Source organism: Geotrypetes seraphini, chromosome 11, assembly GCF_902459505.1.
Source record: "Geotrypetes seraphini chromosome 11, aGeoSer1.1, whole genome shotgun sequence".
NCBI lineage: Eukaryota > Metazoa > Chordata > Amphibia > Gymnophiona > Dermophiidae > Geotrypetes > Geotrypetes seraphini.
Window position 1 is genome coordinate 62,916,729 of NC_047094.1, and position 16,884 is coordinate 62,933,612.

Below are 16,884 nucleotides of genomic sequence, written 5' to 3' on the forward strand. Positions count from 1 at the left end.
AACATACAGGAGTGGTCGTGACTAAAGGGCTTCTGGCAAAATGTACAGAAATTACGCTCCCCGTAGAATTTTTTGACATCGGTTATGCCGTAGAAATGATCGTCATGTAGCAATAAGAAAACCGTTTTTGGATAAATGGGCTGGTCTGATGTTTTAAAGCAACACCACGAGTTTGTATAAAACACAACTCTTATATTTATCTTTAAATGTTGTTTTATGGTTGCTACATCATCAAGTATGACTTTTTTATGTACTGACCACCCCAAATCATTATGTAGCTTTTCAGCACCTATTAACAGTTCAGCATCTGTGAGTTTTACGGGGAACATAAGTGCTGTAAGGCTACCGGCAAAACACAGGTTATTGCCTGTGTTATTCAAATCTATTAAATACATCCTTTTTTCTGCAAAATCTGGCTAAACAGTATAGATTTTAACACCCTACGACCCCCTCCACCCTTGTTTCTTATTACAAGTACAACAACACGGAATAAATCACAGACCTGTATTTCTCTGTGACTTTGAAGGAGTTTAGCAACCTGGTCTAAGAAATCATCAGCATCTAGCGATTCGGGATTTAATTTACCAGAAAACAAGGAGTTGTGAAAAAGTGACGAATGTAGATGCACTTGTACGTAGTCACCGGGCGATACTCTGTTGCTAACATCGTCCAGGATATGTTGAATGCCTTGGCGTATAGCATTTTGAGCATCACGTAATGATGTTATCCTGTCTAAATTAATGAAACAAAATTCTTCTGAATAAAGTACACCATGAAACTTGTCCAGTTTACGATCCCATCTTTTCACAAACTGGACATAGCTGATTGGTTCTGAATCTTCAGAAGGACCTAATGTACCCTTATTTGAACCATCCTCTGACATTTTGCTGCTATCAGAATAATTATCAACTTCATAACATTCTTCTTCTGTGCTGTCCGGCTGTGCTTCTGTGCTGTTAAACTTTTCTGTCGGCTTCACGGTATCTGCTTGTGACTTTCTAACATTTTCTTGATCTACAATTTATAACATAGCATGACCGTTAATACTTTTTCCCCTTTGAGGATCTGTCTGTGCTTAACATTTTCTTCAACCATTATAAAAGTAATGACATTTTCTTTTACACTAGTCTCCTTACAAAATCAGAATACTTACTATTTTGTTTATCTTTTGGTTTCCTGTAAGCACCTTTGGGCTCTGGTTCCCCCGTCTAAGAAGCTTATACTATGCGATCTTTTCCTGTTATACTTTTCCGTCAGGTTCATGGTATCTGCTTGCGACTTTCTAACATTTTCCCGATCTACAATTTATAACATAGCATAACCGTTAATACTTTTCCCCCACCCTTGAGGATCTGACTGCCTAATATTTTCTTGATCAACCATTATAAAAGTAATGACATTTTCTTTTAACCCTAGTCTCCTTACAAAACCAGGATACCTACTATTTCGTTTATCTTTTAGCTTCCGGTAAGAAGCCGGTTGTTGGTTAGAACTTGTCGATGTAGAAGGTGTCGGCTCTCCAGCCGTTTCTTGGTCTAATCATAACGTAAAAAAAAGAATGTTTTGTAGATGCTGTTTTTAAAAACCAACATATGTGCCAGATAATGCATTTGTCACTTACTGTTTAATATCTGTTGTCTTTTTCTGGTAAGAGATAGTTTATTTCTACCATCAGATCCCCGTTCCTGTTTTTAAATGCAATGATAGATTCAGAGAAAGAAAAAAAAATGATATCCCTAAAACCAAAAATAAAAGCCCCTTTTCTACTCACCATGTTAGCGGTTGATGTATCCGGGGTCCGGTGTAACACCCACAAAAACCAGAACGCTTGCTGGTCTTCTCACAGCTTATTTTATACACTTACAACCCTCTATAGAGGTTATCCATTCACAAAAGCTTTATTGTATGTCTAAGGCCTCTGCTAGAGCTTGTATGTCTTGGTTAGTCATTTTAGATATCAAAATGACCACTACTGGTTTAAGAGATATTTGGAGTATTGAGATCAAGCATGAAATTAATGCATCTCAATGGCCACGAATTTGGTCTTGGAGGATGAGATGTACGGTGTCGGCATCTATGAGACAAACTTGTTTTTTTCTGTTGCATAGAGCGTTATGGAACCCTGTTAGGTTACAAAAATTAGATAGTTCTTTGTCTAATAGATGTTGGCACTGTCATATAGAAGCAGGAACTTTAGATCATTTACTGTTTCATTGCCCATTTATTATGAATTTTTGGAAATCAATTTGGGATCAAATTAATAATTTATTAGATAACCCAATGGCATTATCTTATGATACTGTGATATTTGGTATGGAAATGAGAGCAAAGAGTCAGATTTCTGCGAACAACAATAAGTTATTACTTATAATGACTGGTGTTGCCATTCAGCAAATTACATATAATTGGAAGGATTGGAGGAGATTAAATTATAACTTTTGGTGGAATTCTTTATGCCATATCTATAAAATGGAAAAGTTTATTGCATTACAACGTGGATATTTTAAGAAATTTCAGGATGTTTGGAAACCATTAACAAAGTATTGTAAGGATTAATTGAAATTGTTTCCCTTATATTTATCAATTTAAGGTGTAGGGAGGGGGGAATATTATTATTATATGTTTTATATGATAATGGAATATATGGGTGGGAGGGATGGGAAAGGGGAAGGAAAAAAAAATCTATGTAATGTATCAATGATGGTTTCTAAGTGATGAATTTATTGTTAATGTGAATGAATATTTTTAACACTTAATGTAATCTTGAAAATGAATAAAGAATATTACAAATGACCCCTACGTGTCTAGAGCCTAGTTCCTTATAACCTGTCACACCTTCTATTGTTTTAGTTTGGGCTGATAATACATGTGGCTAGCCATTTCTAAAACACACCACACATTTTGTAATTTTTAAAAAATCTTTATTTTACAACAATAAAATGTTTAAACTTTTATACAAACAAACATGCCTTTACACACTGTATTTCCCACAATCCCGAAAATAAAAAACATGTTTTAAAAAGCATTTCTTTTGAAGAATGATTTATAATCGGTGTCACTGATTAAATCATTTACAATCTCTACATATTCACCATCTATCATGAAATTGATCAATCTATTGAGTAGTCGTGGCCTGTTTATAGAGGTCTTAATATCTCTGATTAAATCAATGATTATATTAATGCTTTCATTACAAAGCATCAACATTTTCATTTTATAGCCTACAAAAGTGACTACATTTACCACACGTCCTAGGCACAGCATGTCACAAGTTTTTTTGAGTTTCTGCCGTATTTCCTTATGTCCCCATATCAAGCAATCGTGGTGTTTTTGCCCCCCAGCACGTATTAAGCAGGCTCAACAATCTTCATCCTTCACGCCTTGCAGACATTTATTTAGAATGCAGTATACAGCTACCTTTATAACTGATTTAAGTTCTGTTGGAGTTTTGGAAAGGCCTATGCCGGTCCACAGACCATAATCACAAGAATCTTCAGGTTTACGCTCATTCACCGCTGGTTCTATTTGAAACGAGCAGAAAAAACACAAACATGATAGATTTATCATCAGTATGTACACCTTGTCCACAGGTTTCTGTGATCGTGAAGATCCGCCACTTCCCTATAAAAAAAAACATACAGAAATAAATTTTCCTTTTTAAAACACACGAACACATTCAGCTTCATAAACCCTTCAACGACCCCTGGTAATAAAAAGTGTGTGTGTGTGTCTCTCTCTCTTACCATGGAAGATCCTGGCTTTTCCAACATGTCTGTTGCTTCGGCATCAGCGGCAGCTTCATAAAATTCAATATCTGAAGTATTATCCTCTGGTAGTTCATAGCCTACATCTTCATTTTCTGTGTACGAATCATATAGCTTTTGAGCATCTGGAAACTCTTGTATTTCAGAATCTGTTAATTCGTGCGTATGCTCCCTGGTATCTGCCGTCGCGTCAATCGGTTTTTCAGCCATTGGGTAACCCTCTTTCTCCGCATTACAGTCTTTAAGAAAGTTACGAGGCCTAATGGTAGGTCTTTTTTCAGTTACCTGTGTGTTAAAGGGATCCATGTTTTTTTTGTCTGATTCGTACAGTTTTTCTGTCTTCAGGTAACCCTCTTTTTCTACATCACGATCTTTAAGAAAGTAACTCAATCTACGAGCCTTTGTGACAGTCATTTTGTTTGACGGCTTGAGAACCTTTATTTCTGTTGCTAACTGCTGTGAGAATTTTTTATTTCTGATGTTAACAGCTGTTAAAGATCTAAGACATACGTCATTATGACAACACCAGGGGGGCTGGGACAGATTTAAACACACCTCCTCCCTCTCCCCTTGACTTAATCAGGGGGGGCCGTAAGAAGGATGAACCATTGAGCTGTAAAGTTCTGTTAAATCTTTCCACTACAGCTGCTTTAACATCATTATGGGCTGTAAAATATCTCCACATTTTGGATTTTAAAGTCCTGTTAAATCTTTCCACTACAGCTGCTTTAACATCATTATGGGTCACAAAATGGCTAACACCTTTTTGTTTTAATAAATTCTTCAGAGACTTATTTAAAAATTCTTTACCCTTGTCTGTTTGAAGTTTTTCAGGTGTACGCCCTAAATTAAATATTGTTTCAAAGGCTTTGGTAACTTTGTGATCAGTTTTTGTTTTTAAACTCACGACCCATGCATATTTTGACAGGATATCTATTACCGTTAAGATGTATTTGTAACCGTTGTTATAACGGGCAAAGGCTGACATGTCGACTAAGTCACTTTGCCACTGTCTGTCAACTTTCGACACAATTGTTTTATTTCTTTTAAAATGGATTCTAGCCAGTCTGTGTAAATTGTATGCGGTTTGACCGGTGACCCAATCCACTACATCTTTTCTCCGGACTGTGATATCGCTCTTTTTAGCCGCTTGAAGTAGAGGGTTAATGTCTCCATAGCTTCCTGCCGCGTATGGATCATAATAAATTTGCTTCAATAAAGATTCTTTCATAGCTCTAAATAAAAAAAAAAAAAAATAGGTCTTAAAACTCTGCCTTTTTAACAGACCCCCTGTTAGGTGACAGCTGTTTTTGGGGTTTTTTTCAGATTGTTAAGACAACAGTAGGGGGCTGGGATAAGTTCAGACATGTTTGAACACACCTCCACCTCTCCCCCTTGGCTTTATCAGGGGAGGGGGGCTGTAAGGGGCTTATCAGCTGTTACCATGACAATAGGGGAGCTGGCCCATTAACCATTAGCTCAGAATTCCTACTGAAAGTGTGTTAAAACCAGAAAATAAATAAATAAATAAATGCAACCTTTTCTCAATTGTTTCTGCCCCTGATCTGTTTTAAAAACAGGAAAGATTTTGAGAATGTCTTTTGTTTTGTAATCTGCTCTATCCATGAGCTCTTAAACTCTATCTTTTAACTAAAAACTGTTAAAATAAAGACACTTATTTTTCTGGCCACATCCTTTCCGGGAGGGTTTTGACTAAGTCTGTTTCTCCTATTTCCGCCTAAGTGGTCAGAAAAGCGCATTTCCATCGCTTCATTAACTCTATTTCCGCCTACGTCATTAGAATGTGCACTTCCGGTAGGGCAGGCACTCCCATTTCCGGTGATGTCATCAGAAAGCGTATTTCCGGGGTCAAACACGCCCCCATTTCCGGTGATGTCATCAGAAAGAGCATTTCCGGGGCGAGACATGAGGTGCGGGTCCATGAGCAGGGTTGGGGCATGAGGGACAGGGCCATGGGTGGGGGGTGGGTCATGGGTGGGGCTACCACCATTCATTCCTATGAAAGGGGCGGTGCATGAGGGGCGGGGCCATGGGTGGGGGTGGGGCATGGGCAGGGCTACCACCATTCATTCCTATGGGAGAGGTGGGGCATGGACAGAGAGTGGGGCGGGGCAATGGGCAGGTGTGGGCGTGGTGTGGGCAGGGCTGATTGGTCGATCCTTATCTCTGACAGCTGTCAATCATTTTGACATGAGGTGTACCCATTATACTACTTGTGTGTTCAAAAGACATGGTTTTTGATAGGATTGACTGCAGGATTGATCTGTACTAGTCTGGCTTGTTTAGTTTTACAATGGGTGTATTGATGTTGTACTGCTCGTTGCAGTATGTAAGATGCTGCCTTTTCCTAGGTACTCATGTGTGACGTGTGGATTGTTACTAAAAATCATGTTTTCATACAGATGGGGGGTGTCAAAAAATGATGGGCCCCGGGTGTCACATATGCTAGGTACGCCACTGTGTGAAAGCCCAATACTTACTGTGTTTCAGAAGAGAAATGTTTTTCTTTGAATTTGTACTTTGCATTGCAGTTCCCTTTCCCACGTTGGTGCTGATTAATGTGCTGTGTGCAGCTGTGATTAACTCAGTAAGGTTGCTACGGTGTCTGAGAGCAGAGCCAGAGCTAGAGCTGCAAATTGCATGAACTGTTCTCTGCTACATGCTGTTATATTATACCTGACTCTTTGTGTCTCAAACAAGACTGTTTAAAAAGTGTAGTTACTTACCTGTAACGTAGGTTCTCCGTGGACAGCAGGATAGTCAGCCACATATGGGTGTTGTCCCAACAGCTCCCAATTTGCGGATAAGCTCTCCAATAGCTCAGAGAGATTTTTTTTTTTTCCCTCTGAGCACGTGCAGTGCCTGGGCCCCACTGGGCATGCCCGAGCCCTACTCATTTCCCCCTGCTTCCCCCTAATCCCCAGGATGTTCCTAGTTGTGGCCGGGTCGGCTGTATGGGGAAGAGGGTGGGTTGTGTGGCTGACTATCCTGCTGTCCACGGAAAACCTATGTTACAGGTAAGTAACTATACTTTCTCCTAGGACAAGCAAGATGAGTCAGCCACATATGGGTGACTCCCTAGCCGAGGGATGTACCGATTGGACCTGCGCCTTAGCATTCTGTGCATCCCTTGCCTGGCTGTGGAGGCCGAGCCGGGCAGTGTAACCAGGCAAAGCAGGTGGGGTTGTGGAAACAAGGTTTTTGATAAAGTGCTGTGTTAACTGAGCAATAATACTCACAGAACAGTGAAACTGGTCAATAGCAATCAATGAACAGTGAGAAACCAACTGGTCAACAGTGACAATTCGTACTTGCATGTGAGAATTCATATTTGCATATTCCACATTCAGTCTAGACAGGAATGCTGGAAGACCTACTTAATCAATATCTATAACACCCTACTTGATCAGTGTTTGTCGATATTTATAACCCCTTACTTGATCAGTGTTTGTCAAGGCTGTACTAGTGGTTGATGTCCCTCCCGGGAGGGAAGAGCCACTTCCAAGACTGCTCGGTCGAATGCATTTGGAGCGTGGAATGCTATGTCGAGGCAGTAGTGCTTGGTGAAGGTGTGCATGGAGGACCAAGTGGCTGCATCGCAGATATCCCCTATTGGTGTGTGGTGCAGATGAGCCATTGTGGTGGCTATGGCTCTGCGCTGGTGGGCGTGGGCTCCCACCTGCAGTTGACGCTGCGCTCTTCTATAGGTGAAGGGGAGAGCCTGCGTTTGTTGGCCAGCAGTCCTGGTCTGTTTTGGTTGTAGAAGACGAACAATTGAGGCTTGTCTGGTCTGTTGCATAGTCAGGGCCCACACACAGTCCAGGAGGTGTCGCTGAGGTGGCTGTGTGCCTCCCTGTAGGGGGATACAGAGTGCCGGGAGGCACGCTGAAGCCATCTTCGGCAAGAATCGGAGGTGGGTTCTGGGTACCACCCTGTTCTCATGGAGGAGTGTGTCGGGGGGTGATGGACCAGGGCCTGGATCTCGCCGATACATCTGGCCGACGCGATGGAGGTCAGGGTTTTCCCGGCCAGGAATATGGGATCTGCCTTCCCCAAAGGTTTGAAGGGGTCGAGGTGAGCTGATGCGGCACCAAGTTGAGGTCCCATCCGGGCGGTGGTGGTCTGACCGGTGGGTGCAGATTGGACAGTCCTTCATTAAATTTTGTGATTACTGGATGCCTCGACATTGGTTTGTTGTCTAGGCCAGTGTGGTATGCCACGATTGCACTTAGGTGGACCTTGATGGAAGTGGGTTTTAGGTCCCACTGAGATAAGCTCAGTATGTACTGCAGGATGTCCGGTATGGGGCAGTTGTAGGGGTCTCGCTGCGTGTCTGTGTACCAGTAGCGGAACCTTCTCCATTTCAACCCATAGCATTTTCTGGTTGAAGGTCTTCTGGCTGCCATAAGAATGTGCTCCACGTTCATCCTCTCATCATCCATGCGGTCAGGGCTAAGGAATGCAGGTCGTGGTAGAGGGTAAGGTTCCCGTGTTGTGTTATGAGAACTGCACTGATCAAGAGGGGGAGAGGTGGGTGAACCGCTATCCCTTGCTGGAACGGGAAACATGGTTGCTGGGGCCCGAACAGGGCAATCATGATCACCGTTGCTCTGTCCTGAAGGATCTTCTGCAGGGCTTAGGGTGTGGCGGGTAGGTGTATAAGAGTCCGTGGTTCCAACTCACAGACAGACCATCGGGGCTGAGATGGCGATGGGTTGATCTCTTTGAGCAGAGGGTCGAGTATTTTGAGTTCAGTTCAGTTGCAAACGGATCGATGCTCGGTGTGCCCCAGGTGCTGAAGATCTTCTTTGTCGCCGCTGGATTGAGACACCACTCATAGGGATCCAGCTGGCGGCTGAGGCTTTCTGCCAGGTCGTTCTGCTCCCCTGGAAGGTAAGTTGCCTGGATGGGGCATTGAATGGAGTTGGTGAACTCCCACATGCGGCAAGCTTCCTTGCACAGTGAAGCTGACCCTGTCCCTCCCTGCTTGTTGATGTATTACATGGCCACCTGGTTTTATTTTATGTGAGGACTGCCCTGCCTGTCACCCATTGTTTGAAGGTTTCGAGGGCATTCCCTATGGCCCTGAGCTCCAGTAGGTAGATATGGAGTGAGGACGCCTGGGCCGACCATATGTTCCCTGTGCGAAGATGGAGAAGATGTGTCCTCCCTCCATGTTTGGAGGCATTCATGGTGGCCACCAGCTGGTGAGGTGGTGGTCTGATTCCCCTTTCGCTAAGTTATCTCGGGCCGTTCACCAGTGAAGCGTCTTATGTATGGGCTGGTGAATGGGTATCTGGGTGGTCAGAGGTTGGGTATACTGGTCCCAGTGACGTCTGAGGTGCCCTTTCAGGGATCTCATGTGTAGTCTGGTGTGCTGGACAACAACGATCACAGCCGAGACACAGGAGGGAGTGTGCTAACGATGAGCTGCTGGCAGGGATGCACTGGGCCAGGGATGTCATGGTAGACCAGTAGGACAGCCTTGGTCTGTGTGGTGTCGATTACTGCCCCGATGAACGGTATCCCCTGGGTGGGTATCAGGTGGAATTTCTTGTAGTTGATGAGGAACCCCAGTTCTTGGAGGAGGTTTATGGTGGTTGTCGGGGCTGCCAGCTGTCGAGATAAGATAGGACGCACACCTCTTGAAGGCGAGGATGTGCCACTGCCACGCACTTTGTGAACACTCTTGGAGCCATTGAGAGTCCAAGGGGTAGGACCTTGTACTGGAGGTGTCTGTCTTAGCTTTAGAAGCAAAGATGCCTCCTGTGGGCTGGGTGCATGGGCACGTGAGTGTATGCATCATGTAAGTTCAAGGATACTAGCCAATACTCGGGCTGTAACAGGGCCAAGACTGTACCCAGAGAGTGCATCTGGAATCATTCCTTGTGTATGCACCTGTTGAGCTTGCAGAGATCCAGGATCGAGCGTTGTCCTTGTCCTTGGGGATGCGGGGGTTCCTGGAGTAAAAACCCCTTGGTGACCTCCTCTGATCGGCACCGCCTCTATTAATTCTGCCGAAGCAGGTCCTCTCCTTGCTGCAGGAAAATTGGGTCGTCAGATGAAGGGTGCCCCGCCCACTCCGGGGGCGGGAGTGGAGACAAATTCGGAATCCCTGCTTGATGATGCTGAGGGCCCACTGGTCGATGGTGATCCTGGGCCAAACCTTCGCAGACAATCTGATCCTGCTGTCCGGAGGGTGGTCAAGGTTCTGTTTTTGTTTTGGGGAGAGGGCTGCCCTTGGATGCCTCTGCCCCTCGGGCAGTGCTTGTTTGTGTAGCAGTTATGTTACTGTTGCGAGCACTGGGGCACAGACTGCTGCCAGTGTGGACTGGCTCGGTGGTGCGCTGGAGTCCCTGTTTTATTTTATTTATTTATTTTCTCTCAATGGCCTCCTGATAAAGCCGCATCTGGAACTGGAGCGCAGCAATTCGTGCGCTCAGCATTGCGCCCTCGAAGGTCTTTTTCCTCGTGGAACCAGGGTTTTTCAGGTCCTTCCCTGATGGGGCGTTGGAGGGGGGGTCATGCTGCCCTAGTTCTCTTAAGTGCCAAGGCTACCGCAATGTCCATGTATGGCTGCTGCGGGTTGTCGAATCCCCGGGCCGGAAAGATCTGGTACTTCAGTCCCAGTCTCCTTGATGTTGGTTGCCCTGAAGAGGGAGTCTGCCAAATCTTGTCTCTGCAGTCTAGGAGGTTCTTGTGGACTGGGATAGCCACTGCCTGCCTGACGTAGTTCAGGCATTGTAGTAATCTGTGTTGGGTACTTGTGGTCCACCCATGTGGATCTTGATAAAGGCTGTAAGTTTCTGGAGGAACTTGGGGTAAATCCTCATTTGTGGATTTTTTGGTTTTTGGGTTTTTTAAAGTTATTTATTTATTTTTGTGGGTGGTGACTCAGGGCGTGGCTGGAGGCTGCTATGTTGCTTGTTCCTCCATTGCTTGGGTGCATGGCATGCCGCTGGAACGTGCCATGTTGGTGTGCGTGGCTCCCTCTAAAGGGGGGCATTGGGAGGAGTGTTGCCCACTGAGAGAGGAGTTGGGTCAGCAGGATTAACTGTTGCTGCTGGTCCCGCCCCTGGTGGTTCGCAGGTTCATGTGCTGCTCCACTTGACTGGTTGGGTGGCTCCATGTACCCCGCCAACATTCCCTGTCCTTCTTGAGAGGGGGGGTGAGCCTGCAGAGAGGGGGCAGAATGCACCCCTTCATCTGTGCCGGTGCTCCTGGCTACGTTTCCCACTGTGCCTAGAGGCAGAGAAAGAGGAGTGATGATGCCTCCTGTGTGGGCTTCTCCTGCTGTACTGCCTATTGTATATTAAACTGCACAGCGCTGCATATGCCTTTCAGTGCTATAGAAATCATAAATAGTAGCAGAGACCCTCATGCTGGCTGGAAAAGCACTCTCTGCCTAGGTATCTGAAGTGCAGTTTCAAACCCCCATCTTTGGGGAGGTGTGGTCTGACATGCTGCATCACTGATGACATCAGCACCATCCTTTGTGAAGAATTCCCCGGGACTGCCCCTGTTTCCAGGGAGGAAGGAAAAACCTGTGTTGCAATTGGTTGCCAGTGGTTTCCATCATGGCTGGTTGCTGAGACCCTGCCCAGTCTGAGCTCGGAAAGGCTAATGTGAAAGGCAGACTCCTCGTTCCCGACATGAGAGGGAGAAGGGGGGGGGATAGGTCTGCACTGCATTGAGTTTATTATTTTTTTTTTCCAGAATGTGGGGAGATTGCTGTACAAGCTGAACTCTGGAGCAGCATGTCTCCTGCCAGTGGGAGAGGTCTGCAGGTCCCCCCGAGGGAAAGAAGCATGGGAGTTACTTTCTCATTAAGTTCAGATTGGGAGGAGGGTGAGGCAGAGCCCTCGGGGCTGCAAAAGATTATCAGAGGTTTTCCCAAAAACAAGCAGATAGAACTTACCTTTGGGGCTGGAGGGGAAAACCCCGATTGGCTGCCTGCAGAGGCTGACTATACGCGGCAGCATGTAGGGACTCTGGGGGAGATCTCTCAGTCTGGAGGGCGAAAACCCCGATCTGCTGACTGCAGAGGCTGGCTGTACGCAGCAGCATGCAGGGACTCCGGGGGAGATCTCTGGGTCTGGCGAGACCCCTATCGGCTGCCTGCAGAGGCTGGCTGTACGCAGCAGCATGCAGGGACTCCGGGAGAGATTTCTCTGCCGGGCCGAGTGCAGGCGGGGTGATTAGCTGAGCCAGGGCATCCTGGAGACTCCTTGCCGCTGTAGCTTGTGGATCCCCCCGCTGCTGCATTCCGATGAGGATGGCTGCTGGAGGAAGATTCTCGGGCCTCACTTCTCTTCATGAAGTCTCTCAGTGCCCTCTTCCTTAGCTTGTGTGCACTTGGAGATATGTGCGCACAATGCAAGCAACACGGAAACCTCGTGCACCAGATCCAATCAGTGGGCGCACAATTCATGAGGATCCAGTGCATTCATCCTTCTCCTGCATCCCAGTCATTTCTTTAGATGATTCAAGGTCTTCAAGGTGATGAGTAGAAAAGTTGTAATGGAGAGCTGTAGAAAATCCGACTGATGGGAACGGCGGAAACTAAAGACTGGGGATTAGGGGGAAGCAGGGGGAAATGGGTAGGGCTCGGGCATGCCCAGTGGGGCCCGGGCACTGCACGTGCTCAGAGAAAAAAAAAAAAACAACTCTTTGAGCTATTGGAGAGCTTATCCACAAATTGGGAGCTGTTGGGACAACACCCATATGTGGCTGACTCATCCTGCTTGTCCTAGGAGAACTATATATCACCATAATACTGCTGCTGAAAGTGTTCCAGGAACCAAGCTGGTATAAACTGCTTCTTTTCAAAGCCAGGGATAAATCAGCACAGCTATTAACAGATGCTGGGAGGTATAGCCAAAAATACCTAGGGTTTGTAGAGCATTTATCCTGGACTTTGCTATCCTTTTGGTTTTCATTTTTGAATTGCTCCAGTGCAATGAACTGGAGACTATTTGCTGGATGCTTTTTCATGAACATTATTTGCTCTGTGTGAAACATAACCCAAGCTCTGAAGCTTATCTGGCCGGTGGCCTGATAAACCTTAATTTTGATTTTGGAAGCCATTCTGATGTGGTGTCTGTTTATTGAATCACCTGACTTACCTGTATCCCTAGGCAGTTGCCTAGGGTGGTTGAAAGACCTGAAGGGAACCTTCAAGTTAGAGAGGGCATGCTGGAGAGAATACAGTCATGTCCCGAACCCGCTAACCAAGCCGGTTGGGCGCTTAGGGGTGACAAACTTTATCAAAAGCTTTCTGGAAATCTAAATGCATAACATCAACTGGCTCACCTTTATCCACATGTTTATTCACACCTTCAAAGTAGTCAAGCAAATTGGTGAGGTAAGGCCTCTCTTAGCCTAACCCATGCTGATTTTGTCTTATTAAATTATGAGTGCCCCTTGATCATCCAACGGTCCCACGGATTCCCTCACTGGTTTTCTGCTTCTGATGTACCTACAGAAATTGTTATGAGTTTTTGCCTCTTTGGCAAGTTTTTCTTCATATTCTCTTTTAGTTTTCTTTATCACTGCTTTGCATTTAACTTGCCAGTGCTTGTGTCTCTTCTTATCTTCTTCATTTGGATCCTTTTTCCATTCTTTAAAGGATGTGTTTTTTTCTCTAATAGCTTCTTTCACATCACTTTTTAACCATACCAGCTCTCGTTTCCTCTTCTTTCTACCTTTGCTAATATGTGAAATACATCAGGTCTGGGCCTCCATGATGGTATTTTTAAATAACATCCAAGCCTGATTTACAGTCCTAACCTTTGCAATTGATCCTTTTAGCTTCTTTTTAACCATTTTCCTTATTTTATCATAATCACCCTTTTTAAAATTAAATGCCTCTACAGCAGATTTCTTTTGCAGTGTCACTCCAGATATCAGCTCAAATTTGATCATGTTATGATCACCATTTCCAAGCAGACCCAACACATTTAACTCCTGTGCTATGCCTTGCATTCCACTAAGGACCAAATCTAAAATAACTGCTTCTCTTGTCGGCTCCCAGATCAGTTGCTCCAAGAAGCAGCTTTTATGGCGTCTAGGAATTTTACCTCCCTAGCACTCCCTGATGTAATATTAAACCAGTCAATATTGAAGTAATTGAAATCAGTAGAAGATAGAAATCATCTTCTATCTTATAGTAATTATCGTGCTCTTTTCCAATCATTACAGTGGTAATTGAAATCACCCATTATAGTACTGTTGCCCAATTCTCCAGCTTTCCTAATCTCTGAAAACATTTCTTTATCTGCCTGCTCATTTTGCCCTGGGGGATGGTAGTATAACCCTACCTTTATATTCTTTACCTTCACGCATGGAATTTCTATCCATATGGATTCCACACTGCTATGTCATGCAGAAAGTTTATTTGATTTGATTCAATTCCCTCTTTAACATATAGTGCAATCCCCCCTCCAATTTGATCTACTCTATCCTTGCGATATAATTTGTCCTCCTTCCACCAGGTCTCTGAGATGCCTATTATATATATCTACCTCATAATTCAGTGCTATATACTCTAACTCTCCTTTTTTACTTATTAGGCTTCTAGCATTTGTATACAGACACTTCAAACTGTGTTTTTTCTTGTAACTACAGACTGCTGAGAAGACAGGGAAAATTTGGGTCTCTCACTATGCTTTCTTCTTAAATCCTCCTGGCTTTATTTCACCATTATTGAAACCTCTCTATATGGATTCCCTAAATATCCTGTTTCAATAGTATCCTTCAAGGATATTTCACATCGAACCATCAGCTCCAGGGTGTCTGTTGGCTTTACCATTCATCTCAGTTTAAAAGCTGCTCTATCTCCTTTTTAAACTTTAGTGCCAGCGGCCTAGTTCCATCCCGGTTAAGGTGGAGTACATCCTTTCATAGTAACATAGTAGATGATGGCAGATAAAGACCCGAATGGTCCATCCAGTCTGCCCAACCTGATTCAATTTAAATTTTTAATTTTTTCTTCTTAGCTATTTCTGGGCAAGAATCCAAAGCTTTACCCGGTACTGTGCTTGGGTTCCAACTGCCGAAATCTCTGTTAAGACTTATTCCAGCCGATCTACACCCTCCCAGCCATTGAAGCCCTCCCCAGCCCATCCTCCACCAAACGGCCATATACAGACACAGACTGTGCAAGTCTGCCCAGTACTGGCCTTAGTTCAATATTTAATATTATTTTCTGATTTTAATATTATTTTCGGTGTTCCAACAATTGCAGAATGCTGGAGCTAAATTGGCCCTTGCCAAAGGTCAGTGGTGCCGAACATCTCTGAACTACCTAGGGTATGAAATTTCTTCTGAAGGTCTTCGACCACAGAAGAAAAGCATACAGGCCCTATAACAGTTAAGGAGACCTACCAATTTGATGGAACTTCATTTCTTTTTGAGGATATGCAACTATTCTCGACAGTTCATAGATCAGTATGTGGAGGTCTCTAGACCTTTGGTGGCCTTACTGAAGAAGGATGTACCTTGGACTTGGGGTCCTGAGCAGGAAGATGCTATGCAAGAGATGAAAGATCAGCTTAGTCACTTTCCTTGTCTGGCCTACCCCGAGAGTGGTCGTGAATTCTTCATCGACCTGGGATTCTCCAAGCACTCTAAGAGTGCTGTCATGTACCAGAAATGCAACTCTGACAAGCGTGTGGTGTCCTATGCAAGCAAAGGCTTCACGGATGTAGAGAAGAAGTATTCTGACTGTGAGAAAGCTCTGCTTTCAACTGTTTGGGCTCTGCAACATTTTCGGAATTACATCCAAGGAGAGAAACTGATTGTGGAGACTTGTCATCAATCCATTAGTTTCTTGGGTAGTGACAGGATCAAGACTGGTCGTGTCTTCAATAGCCGGATAGTCTCATGGACTTTGGCTCTCCAAGGATGGCCTTTACAGGTAAAGTATGCTCAGAAACATCATAACACAGTAGCTCAAGGAATAGCAGAATTGTATGATTGTACAGAACAAGATTCTTTTACAGGTATACCAGAACCTGATGTTCCACCAGAAGAGGAGGAACCACATCATCATCTTTATGATGAACAGCTCTGTGCCAATATACCTCAGGTTTACATGGACGGCTGTGCTTCCACCAGGCCTCAGACTATGATTTGGTTGCAGGAGTGGGTGTGATATAGAATGCAGACACACCTATATAAACCTTGAAGTATCGATTGGGTGCCAAAAACAACCAATATGCAGAGATTGTAGCAGCCTTTGTTGCTGTACAGTCTGCGGTACAGAAGGGGATCCCAGAACTGATTATCTGTACAGATTCTGATTATGTGCATCAGAACTTTGTGTCTCACTTACCCGTGTGGAAAAAGAAGGACATGTTAAATTCCAAAGGAAAGCCTGTCCATCATGGAGACTTGATTCTAGCTTTAGATCAATTGGTGCGAGACAATGGCATGACCATCTATTGGAAGAAAGTGAAAAGTCACGCCAAGGTTAATAGTCCTGACAAGATCGGAAATGAACTTGCGGATCAACTGGCCAAAGAAGGTGCTTTGTCAGGTGAACTATGGCAATGCCCTGAAGAGTTGTTCTCGATGGTGCATGCTATTACTCGACGCCAAGCGAAACGGGTAGCTGAAACACCTGTATTGAGTGGTGCAGTGATGTCCCTTCCTTTGATCTTGTAACTGCTCAGAAAGAAGATCCTATCCTGGGAAAGCTTTATAACTTCATACAGAATCCACAGGAACAACCATTGTCCGAAGACGAACAGAAGGATGAAGAACTGAGGATACTCCACATCAGCAGAGATAAATTCTCGATTCACCAGGACCTGCTCACTCGGAGGAGTAAGCATGGTATTGTGCAGTGGGTTGTACTCCGTGCCTAGTGAGGAATCATGTTACAACATGACCATGATGAACCTTGTGCTGGACATAGAGGTAAAGAAGTTAAGAACATAAGAACATAAGAAGTTGCCTCCGCTGAGGCAGACCAGAGGTCCATCTCGCCCAGCGGTCCGCTCCTGCAGCGGCCCATCAGGCCCATTACCTATGAGACACTGAAGCAAGTGGCCTACTGGCCTCATATGCGTCAAGATGTGCAGTTATATACGAGAGG